Here is a 16,608-nt window from a genome sequence, read left to right as displayed (position 1 = left end):
ACCCACAATGCAAACTGATGGCTGACATTATGGTCAGTGACATCACTCCAGGCAATTTGTCCCATCTGCCACAAAAACAGAATCTATTTATCTGTTTTCTACATCTCCTGAGCGTGGAGCGTGTCACCAATCCGTCACACACACACACACACACACACACACACACACCTGAAGGCAATCTGTGAGTCTCCATTTCACTTAACCTGCACGTCTTTGGACCGTGGGAGGAAACTCACACAGACACACGGCGAACATGCGAGCAGCTGCCGGCTGTGAGGTGACAGATCTAAGCAGCGAGCGCTCGCCTCACACGGACGTTTCACCTGAGCGGCTCGAGTTCAAAGTAAATGTGTCTCTCCAGCCGCCCTTTTACCTCCGCACACACACTTCCCCCTTCGCTGTGTCCATGTCAAACTGCTGCCTGCTCCTATTTGTCTGCTCCACTTTGGTGCTGGAAGAACATTTCTCACGTGTTTTCACACGTCATTCATTTATTAGCATTTTAAAACACGCTGCCTGTTTCACCAAACCCAACAAGCAGCAGACACGCGCGTCTCGCTCTTTTCAGTTTATTTTCGGCAGCATTCAGAAACCCTCTGACTTTAGTTATATTATACTTTGTCTGAATGAAGTGACAGCATGCATGCATCAATTTTACAATAACGAGTATATCATGAAGAGTGTCATCAGCGAGGAAATGCACGACAAGGTTTTGATTCTGCAATCATTGTTTTTATTAGTCGTGCAATAAGTGAGTAAACCGCACGGCAACAGTGTGCATATACCAGGTCAGAGGAAGCTTCTGATTGGCTCATATGCAGGAAAATAAATAAAGGCAAGAATAAAAAAATAAAAAAAAGGATCCTCACACTTGAGTGGCAAAAGATCTCACAGACCTTCAGGTGTTGAGTGAGCGTCACAAAGACATCACAGGGGGTCAATGAAGTTGAACCAATCAGACGCAGAGCAGCCTTATCCTTTTATTGATTGTAGCATGCAGTTGAATGTAGCCTGATAGCCAGTCCTTGGTCCAGTGGTCCAGTCCTTCGGCCCTGCACCACTGGATCTGGTTTCTGGTCCGTGAGCAGCTGTGCACGCATGACGAGAGAAGTACGAGATCACACAGGAGTAAAGAGAGAAACATGCAAACAACATGTTGCTTTTTTTCTCATTTGTTGTTCACTCGGCGCCTGTTTAGATGTCATGTTGATAAAGATCAGGAGTTTTATCATTTTGCTTTATTATTATGATATTTTGTTTTATTTTGAAATTCCCCGGACGCTCTGTGTGTTTATTTATCTAACTTCCTCTTCCTTTTGTTGTCGTTTTTTTGCCCAGTTTGAGTTTGTAAGAAATTGGGGGTTAAAGCCAATAAATATGTTTGTTTGTTTGTTTGTCAAAGGTTAAAACTGCATCCAAGAACAGAGAACAGGTGACCAACACTAAAGTTATTTAAAAGAAACATGAGCTTTTCATTAAAAGTTTACTCTGAAAATCATTTGCATACAAAGTAATCTGAGGTGAACACTCTGTAGAAATATGCTTTTCAAAGTGAGGGGAAAAAAAGTCTTCAACACAGTGTCGACTGTTTGAAAAGCTAAACTGGGTCCTTTCACTTCTGCTGCCGTCTTTGATTTCCTGGGTTTGAATGTTAAAGCGTGAAAGGCTGAAAAATTTGAAAAAACAAACCGTGGCGCTGATAATTAGTCCCTCAGGGAAGAAAAGATTCACTAAATGTTTCCCTGCAGGTGAGAGCAGCTGGATTAAAGTTCAGCTGATTTATTTTCATGAGGCATGTTTTCATTTATAAATATTTCCCAAATGTTTGACCGCACAGCTTTTTAAACGTGTGGCGCTGACGTGACTCTTTCTGCAGGTAAACACTAAAAACAACAGACACTGCTCAATCTGATGAATCAAACATGGGTCTACCAGAATCCTCTTCACAGGGTAGTAGTGCAGTGTGGGTGATGGTAAATGAACTTGAGCTTGAATCTTTTCTCGTCTTCTGACGACTCAAAGTGCTTCCACACGGATGCAGGTCACGCCTGCACGTTCACACACTGATAGTAGAGGCTGCTGAAGTGTCCATCAGCGTTAACTACTTCTGCTGCAGGAGCAACTTAGTGTTCAGTGCCGTAACCCCAAGTTGACACGTTGGACGTGTTGCTGCAGGAGCTGGGAATTGAACCCTTGACCCGCCTGAGCCAGAGCAGACTGATGACCTGGTGGTGCTTTGATAAAAACATCGAGTTTTGCAACATGTTCATGATGTCAGGACCGTGTGCACAAAAGTCTGTTTCCACTGAGCGGTCTGCTTTGAACTCACTGACTCACTGGTTTCCACCGCCAAGCGTACCCGAGTGCAAGCAGGACGGCAGCATCAGCTACATTCAACGAAGAAGAGCACGACACAGTAAACAGAAGGCGACCATAGAGGAGGTCCAGCAGATCGTCCAGGAGGCGGAGCTATCATTTAAAAAAAAAAACAGCCTTGAACGTACTCTCCTGAAATCAACGGGATATTTAAACATGGTGCATTTTCGATTTTCCTCTCATGACCATTGATTGGTTGACAGAGTCATTGACAATTCTCTCAACCAATCAACTGAATGTCGTCTTTCTCGCTCCAGAGGTCGAATCGGTACGCTTGGCGTTCCAACAGAAGTATAGAGAAAAAAAGTAGGATGGTACAGATTGCTTCTTGTGGTTCTCAGCTTTTGATGATGAGTACTGTACCAAAGTGATCTGAACTGAACCGGACCGTTTGGTTTAAGTCTGACCCCCTTTACTTTCATCTTTAATATCAGATATATATTTACAAACCGTGTATAAACCGGAGCAGCAGCTCACTGACTCACACAAACGTCTGTTCAAATGATTCTGGTCTGATCTTCAATAATTGAAGAACTCAGAAGAATGCATGTGGTGTCCCATGGCTTTATGCGCTCAGGTTCCTTTGTTCCCCAACTCAAACACTCCAATATGATGCATTAAAGAAACTCTTCAAAAGGTTTGAAGTTCTTAGCAGTGGTTCCCCCCAGGGGCCGAATGTTTAATGTATGTTTCTGCAGGTCGTATGTTGAAATCCCCCCCATCATCTTAAAGACTACTGATGACTCCTTTGACTTCAAATACACACACAGATACCTCCAGTGGTTCGACACATTTTTGCAGATTGACACGCCAAGTTAGCCAATCACCTGCAGGGTAAGTGATCAAGGAGTCACGCTGACAAAACCAGGGTCCAGAATTGGAGCTGAAAAAGCTGAGATCCCTGGTCCTTAAAGGAGCAGTCTGTAACTCCCTAGTGTTTAAAATGAGTACTGCAGTCTAAACTCTAATCATCACAGAGAGCTGTCTCCCTCCTCTCACACAGGTCAGCATGTGGTGGACACAGTAGCTTCAGTGTTTAGCCAGCTCTGCATGTGGTGGACACTGTAGCTTCAGTGTTTAGCCAGCTCTGCATGGGTCTGTAAAGCTTTCTGCGTTCTAACCTCTCTCCATGTTTCATCTCCAACATTGATCCTAGTTTGAGCAGCTTTCTGCTGCTGGAGCTTATTAGAAACATGCAGAGGCTTTTTAGCTCGGGTACAATCACTTCTATCTGAAGCAGTTCCACTGCCCGCTTCCATCGCTGCAACACCTGTTCACCTGATAACTGCTCTCATATCTGGCAAACCCAGGGGCGTCCAAAACGACTAAAACTGTATGACTATAAGTCCTATATAACAACAAAAATAAACCTCACCCTATTAAAATGCAGCAATCAGCTAATTTTCAAGTCCACCAAATTAACACCAAAACACGTCTGTGCTGTTTGACCCTAAAGTACAGGGACCTTCCTTTGTGTGAGCTTTTCTTCAAGCTTTAAATTCAGAAACTTTCAGAAAGGGCTTTATCGATGGTTCACAGGGAAAAAAATGTTCAGTTCTTTAAGTGTGCAAATATGGATTTGTTAAATGGTTGCACACAATGGCTCTAGTAAAGAGTACTTTCTGAAATGTTTGGGGTTTTTAATGTCTGAGTTGTTGTCGATGAATCCATCCAGGCCTTCTCTCTCTGCAGACTTTGTGTCTCCATTTACAACATCACACAATTTCCTCTTTTGTTCCCCACAGACAAGAGTCATAATTCAAAGAGCCATGAGCGCTGTTTGTCCCTGGAACATAACGTTTTTACTCACCGTTTGCTGTGATGACTGATGCCGTCTATTTTCCTTGGGAGGACAGTCTTCGTTTTATTGTTTGGGCCTCCATGCTGGTAAACGTCCACACCTACAAACATAAAAAAGACAACTCTGTCTGCTCCTGTGATCATGTGAGATGATCTAAATCTTCCAAACAGCTTTAAAAAAAAAAGGGACATTGAGGTGAGATTGTTTCATCGATATACACCCAGAGTGTGAAGAGGAGTGTCTGTGTGAGATACTGTAACCGATCGAGAGATTCTTTTATTACGACGTCTCTACTGGTTTTGCTGTGTCAGAGGAGCTTTCTTTTCTCTACAGACTTTGATGACCACAGATATTAAATAGAGAGGTTATTGTTCTGACTCTGGAAACCTTGTAGCGACGTTAGCAGAGTGCTGTTTCTGACTCCGTCTTTTCACTCAGTGAATGAGGCACAAACCCAAGTGGAGGTCAGATTCTATGTGCTAAAGAAAAGAAACTAGACTTCAGTCCACGAGTAGACAGCGAGGCTGTTTAAGACACGCGTCAATGCATCTCCTGGATTTGGACACTCTGTACCACAGAAACAAGTTCTATTAATCATGGATCTATCTGTCTGTGTTCCCTAAAGCCTACATTTGTCACTTACTCAAAGGAATCCGAAAATGTCCAAAGAAGTCGAAGCAGAAAAACAAAGTAAATCCAGAGAGCAGAGGGACGACTGAAGAAACACACACACTGAACATAACACTCAAACACTCAAACAACAAACTACAATGAACTGACACAGAGGCTAACAAAGACAGAGACTAAATAGACAGAAGGTAATGAGACACAGGTGAGGACAATCAGACAGGCGGGAAACACAAGGAACACAAGAGCAGAACACTAAAACCCAACACTGACAACGCCACCTAAACCAGATATTACAAAATAAAACAGGAAACACTAAAGACGAGACTTAAAACACTAAATTAGGAACCTTAAAACACACAAGGGAAACAATCAAAACGAGGAAACAGAACACAACATTCCCATGTCCCCTAAACCTTGTGTTCCCTCAGCTCTAGGTCTACATCCTTGAGGGAACATCGGGATGGCCAAAGCTCCTCAGGAACAAGTTACTGTAAGGACACTACTATTTGCCGTGACTAGTTGTATAGTCGTGGTTCATACTTGAAGGAGACAGCCACATAAGATTAAGGTATATAGATATTGATTTAGCGATTAACGCTAACGTCAGCACAGTAGCATCCAGGGAGAAAGAAAACTGTGCGCAGTAAGCACACGCAGGAGGATGAAGTACCAACATTATATTTCCCCCGCACGAGTTAAGCAACATCCAGTGTTGAGTTGTTGTCTATATGCAGAAAGCGAGCTGATCCAATCGCTCGACAATATAAGTTAAGTGTTTGCAAAGTCCCAAATGACTCTGCGAAAAGGCCTTTTCTATTTCCCATTAACTCTGTCGAACACAAATCTATCAAGGGCATATTAAAATCTGTTCTGCACAATGGACTGACTTTACCACCTCACTACAGCTCATCTGATGAAATCCTCAGCAGTGAGAACACAACAAATTCAGACTAATTCAACTCAACATGCCAGTTAGTACTTAATATTCGTGCAGAGCTCCAACACTCGCGTGGAGTCTCTCTCCGCTCTCCCTGCTTGATTTATAGGCCTCTGATAAACATTTATATGACCGTCCTCCTTAACTACATTCAAAGGCCTTGATGTTTAACAGCACAGTTGTGTTTGCTTCCAATCTGTGAGCATCCGGGCCGAGCTCTGGATTGTAATATTCAACATAACCGCAGCGCGCTGTCCTGATTTATGAGAAGCAGTTAAATTCATCTTTGTCAACGTTCCCACGCTGTGCTGTAAAACTAACCGATCCCATCCCCGGCTTTTTATCAGACCACAACAGTCCATTCATTAAAAGGGGAAGAATTACGAGATCAGATGCATTTTAAACAACTTCCCCCACATTTTATTCGAGTGGTTTGACCCAGCAGTTTATGGCAATGTGTGCTTTAAAAAAAATAAATTAAAAAAAAGGAGCAGAAGGAGGATGTACAGAGATTTAAAATGAATCTGCACCTGCATCAAAACCCACTTTGTGTTTTCCTCTGGGCGATATTTATTCAACGTGAATGTGTGTTTCTATGTTTGTGTGTCACAGCATCTGTTCAAGAAGGAATAACAGCTGAGAAAAGAAAATATATATAAATCTGCAGAAGGATTTTCAGGAGATGAGGAAAACACTATTTTCTCTTTTCACTCCTTTTCATTTTCTTTCATGTCATGCAGAAAGCTCTTATGCTTCATAAAGTGATATACTGTTTTGTCTAAATTCATGATTAATTCATCACGCTTTAAAGGAAGAATGTGCAACTTTTTGGTCCAGCAGGTGTCGCCCTTGAGCTCCAGCATTAACTGCTGTTAGGCCACGCCTCCTCCATACTGAAGCCTCCAAAGAACGACCCAGGAAGCAGCTTCTTTTTCACGTTAATGCCTCAAATAGGAGAAAAAAGATACAATAAAATTCTGTCATGACAGACACACACTTACACAAGCTCTCGTCTATTTTAATGTTTGAGAAATGGTTTTTTTAAAGCCACTGAACAAAGACTAAAAAGCAATGCTTTATTCATCTCCACCACTCCCTTTATTGTGACACGTCTCGTCTGTCTGAAGACACCTCGAGTACTTCGCCGCCTCGCTCAACCATCTGTGTGCTGGATGCCAGCTGACAGCTTTATCGCTCACTTGTCGTCTCCGTCTTTGTTGTGATTTTCAATGTCACAACTTTTAAGTGATAATCATAACAATCGTGCTCAAAGCCGATTCATCACTTTTTTTATGTATTATCTGTAAGTGAGAGCTGGAGGTCATCTGTCACCAACGAGTTCACACTCTGTGAATAAGTGGAAGGACTCGTGACCCTTAAAGCGATAGTGTGAAACGTTCACATCTTAACATTATGGCTTCAGAGGTCCATTTAATAAGACGTAGAGTGGCGTCTCTCGCACGTCCTCATCCCAGTCAGACGGCTCCTTTACTGCAGAACGTTACGGCAGCAGCTTCCCGCCATCTTGCTTTTCACACAGCAGCCTTCAGCTACGAAGCAGCCAGTTAGCCCGTCTCTGTTCAGTTTGATACGACGGCAGAGAGGAAGAGGACGATGACCGATGGAGCGAAGAAGAGAAAAGGAGAGAGCGAGAGAGAGAGGGAGAGAGGGAGAGAGCGTCTGAGGCGTATCGTTAATCTGAATAAATACAACTCAATAAATCTGACACCAAAACACTCTTTCCTCATCCATCTTCAAGTTAGCTTGATACATTTTGAACTCTTTATCGTCGTCATGGTAACATCGAACATCGCTCACAAAAACAGGGCTGCAGACTCCGCTGATATTACTGAACCTTGACGGTCCATGTGGATCTTTGTCCTCTCACGTCTCCGCCGTCTTGTTTCTCACTTCTGATGTCTTAGTAGCAGGTTGTTGCTGTAAGAAGGTGTCAGGGTGCTGATGGCCTAGCGGTTGGGTCGTGCCGCTCATGTCCGACCTGTGGCTCCTTTCCAGCATGTCCTTCCCCTCTCTCTCTTCAAATGTCTTCATTATTCAGCGTCCTGTCGAACGGAGGCCAAAAGCCTTGAAATAAAATAATCCCTGTCCTCCTGTTCATGCTCGGATTAGTAAATGTCTCCTTGAGAGGAAAAACAATCCCAACAGAGGCTGCCAAACAAACGCAAGAGAGGATCAAATGCACATCTCTCTCTCTCCGGTGTGATGAAACTGAAGCAATTATTTAGTTTAGCACTCCACCGTGAGTGTAACTGTATGTTAAGTGAGAAAAAAAGAACATAGTGTGAGAAGAGAATTCAGTAAATGACTGTTTTACCTCAAACTATGAAAGCTGTAAAAGACTTGGAGCAGGTTTGTGCATGTGCAGGTGGTGGTACTACTTCCTGTCGCTCCGTTAATAATAGAGTGGAAAGCATACACACAATGTCCTCCGGAGAAAACAACTATCTGGATTCCTGAAACTCCTAAAAAATAAAGCCAATTTAGGAGCTTCCCAGTAAGCTGCAAAGCTTCAGGAGCTTTTTCAGACGCATTGGAAAAGGTTCATCGTAAAGCAGGAAATGAAGAGGTCTGTGGAGCGACGACACAGCAGCGACATCGAGATGGAGGACACTGATGTCAGAGCGTTCATGCTGGGGTTTTTTTCAGCCACGCAAAAATAAAACTAAACCGACTGTTTGACAATTTTTCTGTGTTTTGGTTGATTTTTAAAGGTTCAACTGTTCCACGTCCACCCACAACTTCCACCGTATGTACGTGTGTGCGGTGCGTGTCCGTTACGTCCATCAACATCCAACGTGATGGACGGAGTGCCAAGACAAAGGTCATTTTACAGATTCACTTACACGATGCAACTCAACACATCAACAACACACACACACACACACACACACGTGGTCATTGTTCCAAACCATCAAAAACAGAGTGTTATAAAACGTCCCTCTTGACTGGATGAAGTGAGAAAGTGATGAATTACGATGTAATGTATAAAACACGTCATAAAAGAAGCATTTAATGAAAAATGGGAGATTTCGAAAAAAAACTGTTATCAAGCAGGTTCACAGCTAAATGAATAAATAAACTGTGATTAAAAGAGGCCGGGTCTAATCCTCTCACTTACTTCTGCGTCTGTCTTTGAGTGTCATTTCATGCTCTTATATCTAATGAAGGTGTGATGAAACAAGAGCTGCAGAAACGTTACATCTGAAGCCGCTTCATGCACGACCTCCACCTTACTGTTTGTGTATCAAACATCTTCTTCAGGCTGAAAGTCCCCGCGGACACTGAGGAGCAGTGTGTGGCGTCATGTGAGCAGAAACCTAAACAACCCACTGCAGAGAGAGAGAGAGAGAGAGAGAGAGAGAGAGAGAGAGAGAGAGAGAGAGAGAGAGAGAGAGAGAGAGAGAGAGAGAGAGAGGGCCCTCTTGTGTTTGCCAGATCAGAGCTTAACTCTCCGGCATCCTGCCAAGCCAGCTGCACCCGTTTGGAAGAGTCGCAGCCGCAGCCACGAGGCGCCTGAGAGGAGCTTCTGATGCGTGGATATCTCCTGCCTATAATCTGACAGACGAAGCAGGAAGAGGCACAGATGGGCGCAGAAAGAGAGCGAGAGAGAGAGAGAGAGAGAGAGAGCCAGGACGCCGCTGCAGTGATGACAGGTTAGCTCACAGTCAACAAGGCCAGAGAACAAGCCTGGTGCTTCTCAGAGACGCCGGCATGTAGCATCTCTCACAGATCATTCTGCAGTGAAAACATAAAGATCCATTTCCATTCATAAGTTTCAATCGAATTTACAACAATTAAGTCAACTTCATTGATTTCTGAACGTGAGGAGGTTGCTGGTTTGAATCCCCGTCTGACAGGAGCCTCTCTGTGCATGGCGTGGCTTCTCTCCGGCTTCCTCCCACAGTCCAATCACATGCTGGTTACCTGCTCACTCTGATTGGTCCGTAGGAGTGAACGTGAGTGTCTCTATATATCAGCTCTGTGATTGGCTGGTTAACAGACCAGTTCATTTATAATTACATTTTTTAGACGCCATAACTGGGATTCTGAAGTCGATGTAAACACACTCTGTATTTGTCTCCTTAATGGATATTCTATTACATTTCAGCAATGCTTTCATTAAGTCTTAAACAGGGGGAACATCCAACGAGGCTCCACTAAATGGTTCCATAATCAGCTCTCATTGTGCCAACACAAACTCAGGCCAAATGAGCTCAGAGAGCGAAGTGCTTTCTGTGATGGATCACCTGTTCAAGCTGAAGTCGTTTTCAAACCGTGAACACGAAAGAGTCCTGGAGTTACAGCAAAAGTAAGTTCAGGTATCTGGTTTGTAGTCTGGCTGAAATAAGAACTGAATGAAATAGTGGGACGGCCTCAGGCAGACCTCAGGGCGTCCCGCGTGCCTCGTTCTCAGCATTTCTTATTTAGTGTTATTGTAACAAAAGAGATGCACGTGTTAGTGTTTAATCATCTGTTCACAGCTCCTTCAGCTGGCTTCAGCTCGATCTCACGCTTGATTCTGAAAGTCCAGGATGAAGTCTAACTCTGCTACGGACGTTTCTCCCGTGACGTCTCCTGTGCCACCAAAGTTACAAAGTTGAGTTCTCACATTTTCTCAAACATTTCCATCAGTTATCAAAGCCAGAGAAATCTTTCATTTTAGAGACGTAACGGGACGTTTGCTGAACGTGGCGGCACTCATGTTTAACGTTGCCATGGAAACACCATTTTTGTGTGTAAAAAAAATAAAATAAATGTTGTGTGCATTACACTCGGATATCAGCTCGTCTTCCTCAGTCGTCTCGACTCGTTTTCACCAGGCGTAGAGGGGTGGAGCTGCAGAGAGAATCACTCCCATGATTCCCCCGCCAGCCTCCACGTCGAGTTTTTTTTTGTTATTGTTTTGATTGAGAGCCCCCTGGTGGCCGAATTTACAAACTGTGTGTTCAAGGATTGTAACCCAAAAAGTTTGCTCAAATATGGAGGAAATAACGCCAAGAAAGTCAAAGAAGGTACAAAATTAGAAATATACCTTTTATCTAAAGATCATGTTTTTTAATGGTCTCTTGACGCCTTTCTTACCTGCTTGGTTCTAATGTCTGTTTCACACTGAAGAAGACTGGGTGTGGATATGAGCTGAAATCTTGAATCTGCAGAGACGAAGAAACAAGCCTGCTCAAACTAAGGCCCACATGTTCCTTCTTCATCTCTGTGTTCTCTTTAAATGTCGGAGAGATGAGTCACAAACCCGTGGGTAAAGCACGAGTTATCCGGGGAACACGGGAGCTGCACTCCGCACCTCCTATTCAAATGAAAGGAGCATCAGACGGAGGAATACTAAAACAGTCAACAGCAACAACGTCCCAAGAAACTTCGACTCTGAGCCGGAGCTTTTGTGTGTGAACAACAGTAATGACTTACAAGAATACAGACAAACATTGGGAACGAGAAAACAAACACTCCAAACTACTTTACACATGTGTCGAATTTAAACTTCGACTTCTCAGACAGAAGCATACAAAGCTGTACTCCTGCACGTCGAGTGATCTAAATAAAGTCTGCTAATTAACCAACAAATGGAGATCCACGAAATAAACAATCAACTCAATGCACCTTGTAGATGAAATCGAATTACGCTCAGGGAGCAAATAAAAAAAAACCCAAACGGATTCAAGGATCAACATGATGAGCAGGAAGTCTCTTTAATAATGAATTACATCTTCAGTCGTTCATAATGATGTTTTTCTCTGACTCTTACCTTCTGTTTAAAATGGTGTTTTCCCTGGGAATGGATGCACCGTGCAGTGGTCAGGGCGAGGAGGTTGCTGGTTTGAATCCCCATCTGACAGGAGCTTCTCTGTGTGCAGTTACCCCAGTGCTTGGCGCGGGTCTCTTCGGGTCCTCCGGCTTCCTCCCACAGTCCAACCACATGCTGTTGACGCTCTCTTCTCTCCAGGTCACCAGCTCGTGGCTCATTAACGGTGTCTGCAGTTTGGCGTGATCCAAACAGCAGACATTGGGTTCATGTTTCATAATAGCAGTAAAACTGACAGGTAAAGGTTGTGTTAGGCTGCAGCCATGTGTAGAAAAATGTCAAATTAATGACTTTTAGGAGAAACCGGCAGGAAGCAGGTCGGACACGGTTCATGTTGACACGCTGCACACACACTTTTACCTTTCCCCACTTGGAGAGGATTGTCATGTCGTTCCTATAATAAGAGCTCACAGACGTCATCTGTCAGGAAACACAGGTTGGACACTTTTTTCAGCATTGCTACAAATGACCAGTGTTGTTTGCTGCTGTCCACTTCCTGTCTGCTTTGGACGGACAGGAAGTGGACAGATCGACCGTTAACGGGGTGTAAAAACTGTAATATCTCCGCAGAGGTGAATCCATCAGCAACATTGGACACGGCTCTGGCAGCCAAAAGCTTTTGCCACAGTGTTGTTAGTTTGTCTTAGGACTCTGTAATGACTTCGATAATGAGTCTGAAAATGCTAATCTCCTAATATTGGCACACGGAGAGAAGAAACTCGTCCGCTGAACAGGGCCAAGCCTCATATTTTGCATGTCTTTAATGAGAGCAGTTTAACTTGGCACACAGATACTTTTGGATTGTTACTGCTGTTGTTATGATGATGATGATGATGATGAGGATGATGATGAGGTGGAGGGGGGGGGCGGGCTTTGTATGCCGCCTGTTTTCATGGTGTTGGATCCTGTTGGCTTAATTAAAACTAAGCTGATCCAGTTTACACCAAAACCTGTTTCCCTACAGGGACGACTCATCCAAACTGAAGCAACATTAAAACCTTTAAAGCAGCGAAGTCAAACGTTTCCAACTTTAAATGATAGTTCAAAGGTCACTCTCGTAGTAACATTTAACAGAGCGCCTGGGTCACCTACTTTCAACTCTATTCTGTAGCTTCGTCAGTTAGCTTTCAGTTAGCGTTCAGCTAAAAAGAAGCGAGTTCACACGTTTCTGTACTGTTTGATTTTAACACTTGTGCTCCTTTATGACCTGCAACAACAAACCAGACCATCAGCGAGACGATTATTTCTTTAAATAACGACCACCGGGACCGCCTTCGTTCACATTCTGTCATCGACACATCTCTTTGTGCAAGAGGCTCGCCAAATCCGGATCAGCTGCAGGATCCTCACAGCGGCTTTTCAGTGCGTTTGACAAAAACCTTCCACTCATCGATATGTCTGTGTTACATGGAGCTGTGGCGCCCTGAAGGGTTGATGGATGCTCCAAATTACCCAGGACGAGATAAATAAATCTGTTCTTCCACTTTTATGGGCGTCGTTTATTTAGCTGGAGAGACGATAAAGCTCAGTAATCTTTTGTCAAAAGAAGAATTAGAGCTCAAGGAGGGGGGGGGGGACCTGTATGGATTGGGTGGGGGGGAATAAAAACAGGGGACATCTATTGATCTTTTACATCACTCTGTCAAGGTGGTTGAAATGACAGTGTGATTGAAGTTTTTTAATGGCCAGGGTGAAATATCCGCAGAGAGCGGCCATTGTTGTGGATGTGCTGTAACGGCTGGAGGGGGGGGGAATATGACACAGCGGGGGGATGAAACATTTACATCGATATAATGTGACAAAATGCTGATTCAACCTCTCACCTGAAGTGTAACTGTGCCGATGGACTCATTCTCTCTGCTTGCTTAGTCCTTCACAAGGTCACGATAGATCTTCAGTTCAGACAAGCAGAGACACTCTCCCTGTGTGGCTCAGCGGAGAGTCATATTTAATGGTAAAGGTTTTGATGTCTCGCTAAAAAACGTTTGACTTTGCATCTTCTCTGTACTTTAAGTTCACTGATTCGTTCAAAGATTTCCAAACCACTGATCTTATTACACTCTGCCTGAAATCACCGCAGAGTTAAACTCGCTGGGATTTTTATATGAAGATTTAAATCGAAAGCCATGAAATAGAAAAGACATATTATGAAACTTCACCAAAGTCAAAGTACAAATGCTTCAGATGAAGGGAACGCCACAATACCACTCAGTATTATTTAAAATTCCCAGTAAATTGCAGATAAAGATGAACAAGGCAAAAGATCTCATCAGCCTGTTAAAGTTTGAGTTGTTTCAACTCTCCTAAAGGCTCAAAGATAAAAGTGAGAAGTCTGAAGATGAAGATTGTGACGACAGCCTGGAAGATGTTTGATGACACATATTCCAATTCCAAAAGCCAAGAAAAGTCACAAAATCTGTAAACTCCTCTCCTCCATGTTCCTCTGACTCTAACATGTGTCCCTCGTCTGTCTCCAAACCCCCCAATCATGAGAAAAGTCCATCCTGTCCGTCTTCTGCCTGCTCCACTTTTCAGAAAATGTGTGCTCAAACAGGCCGCTTGGAGATTCTCCCTTCATGACATCACAAAGGGCAGTAGCCCCTCCCCCAGGTGGGTGACACTCCCACCGCTAGGTGTTTGTTCTGCCCTCTGAGTCTGCCTTCTCACCGTAAACAAAAGGACATGGAGCCAGAAAGCAGCGAGTACACCCGAGCCCTTCCAGAGAGGGGGCGTGGTCAGACACAGCTCATTTACATATTTAAAGCTACAGACACAGAAACAGCCTGTTCTGAGCAGGGCTGAAATAGAGCTTTGAAATCTAAGTGACCTCTGTACACGGCCACATTTCTGCAGGTGTAAAAGCTCCTTCGGTTCAACATTTCTTCCACAGGAAGTGCAGTGTCGTCGGTTCCTAGCATATAAGCAAATAGGCAGATGGCTTCACATGTGAACCAATGAGCAAAACCCTGTTTGCAGGTAGTGCTCATGGGAGTTGTAGTGTGGTAGAGTAACATTGCACTTAATTACTTCAGATTCCTTTAAAGATGACAAGTATTACAAATCTCAGGGGTTGTGATTGTTAAGCCTTGACTCCGATCATCGTTTTGTTTTCCCTCTCCCTGACCGCTACAGTGAGTCATCACATCACCACACTCTACCTGCCAACACTTTAAATCCGCCCACTGATCCATGCGAGTGTCATTATATATGTTAGCACGCCGCCGCTCATCTCCTTAATTGCGCTTCAATTCCCTTCATGCGCACTTTGATTCAACATTTGGATGCCAGAGACAATGTCTTCATTCATTCCGGTGCCCAATATGCCTCACATCTGTTTTGTTAAATCCATAACCCTCCTCCTCCTCCTCCTCTTCGTCTATCCTCCCCACATCTAACTCCTCTTTTTATCTCTCTTCTTTGCACAGGCATCTTGTCCTCTGGCAGTCTAAGTAGCTCATTGTTGTGGGGAGTGTGTTCTCTCATGGGAGCCGTAGCCAGTCAAGAGTGGATTGCTTCAGTGCGATGCATTTTTACTTTGTCTGTCAGTTGTGATGAGGGATAAGAAACAGCACGTTCTTCTGAGACACACTGAATCAAATATGGGGAAAAAACTTCTTTACATAGTTGTTAAAGGAAGAGTGATGAAGAGATGAAGTTATATCAATTCCCCCGGCGTTGTAAGACCTTGTGGAACGTACGCCAGAGTAATATATTATAACACATGTACTCTGCTGTTTGTCATAGTCACCAGACCCTAACTGTGAAGTGCTGTACTCCTGTGTGTTGGTCTTTGTTTACGCTCTCAGGGTCTGAATCACGAGAGGATCGTGCTGCTTTAGTGTCCATTAAATCTGTGCAAATGAATCAAAAAGACATCTTCCCACACACACACACACACACACACACACGGTGGAGTCGGGCTACCTCCACCCTGATTTAGAAAATATGTTGAAATAGAGCTAGTGGAAGATGGAGATGAGGTTTATTGAGTTTACATTCATTCATTGTTTTTTTCCCCGTTCGGGGTCACGGGGCGGCAGCTGTAATCGAGCAAGAGGCGGGGTTACGCCCTGGACTGTTCACCAGCCAATCACAGCACTGACATGTAGAGACAGACAAACAGCCACACCAGAGTCAACAGGTAGCCAGCATGTGATTGGACTGTGGGAGGAAGCCACGCCATGCATGGGGAGAACATGCAGACTCCACACAGAGAGATGAGGATTCAAACCAGCAACCTTCTCACTGAGACGAGACAGAGCTAACCACTGCAGCACCCTGCAGCCCTTTATGATTATCTTTTTAATTATTATCTACGGTGAGCCTAAAGGGACAAAATAGATTGAGATTAATCATGTTTAAAAAGAGGAATTTAATAATTACAGACCTTAATTAATCACAATTTATTACATTTGTATGATAGATAAATTATATTTTCTAATCTTGTGGACTCTTGCTATAAAAAACCCAATCATGCACCTGCACAAGCTACCTGACATCCTGCAGGGAAAATCAACACAAGCTTCATTACAGTTTCTCCAGCCATTATTTACTCTGCACACAGTTTCTGCTGTCCTGACTTGTATTGATCTACTGTTGTTTGCGGTTGAAATTGAAGATTTGAAACTGTTTGGAAACTCACCAGCACTCACACGACTGACACCACTGAATTCATTTATTCCATCTTCAAACGAATAGAACGCTTACTGCATGTGGCGATCTGTTAATCTTACATCCTAACCCCGTGCTGGGAGCTCTGGCGCTCTCAGCTCTCGTGCGTTGCTCAGGAGGTCTTGACCCGGCAGCAGAAGCCGGGCTCTCGAGGAGAGGTGATCTGGCTCTACTACCACCCGACGTCCCTGACGCCCAGCCTCCACCATCACACTGTGTCGTCCTCCTTCATGCACGGCCTGCTCCGACCTCCACCTCAGCAACAAGGAAGTGTAGACAACCTTCCTGCATGTTATCCCATCTGCTGTTTTGCAAAGCGTCTCCAGGTAACGCTTGATTTGTTGAATAATAACAACA

The 16,608-nt window shown here is 43.9% G+C and overlaps 1 long non-coding RNA gene across 1 annotated transcript; it reads right to left on the bottom strand.

Moving 5' to 3' along the window:
• Positions 1-2,061: 2,061 nt before the first annotated feature.
• LOC306829155 lies at positions 2,062-4,907 on the bottom strand. Its single transcript, XR_013779839.1, has 3 exons — positions 4,821-4,907; positions 4,187-4,277; positions 2,062-2,469 (listed from the first exon to the last, which is right to left on the bottom strand). It is a non-coding gene; the product is annotated as an uncharacterized lncRNA (long non-coding RNA).
• Positions 4,908-16,608: the final 11,701 nt, after the last annotated feature.

This window comes from Symphodus melops (genome assembly GCF_947650265.1).
Source record: "Symphodus melops genome assembly, chromosome: 9".
Lineage (NCBI taxonomy): Eukaryota > Metazoa > Chordata > Actinopteri > Labriformes > Labridae > Symphodus > Symphodus melops.
This window is presented reverse-complemented; position numbering and strand designations above follow the sequence as displayed.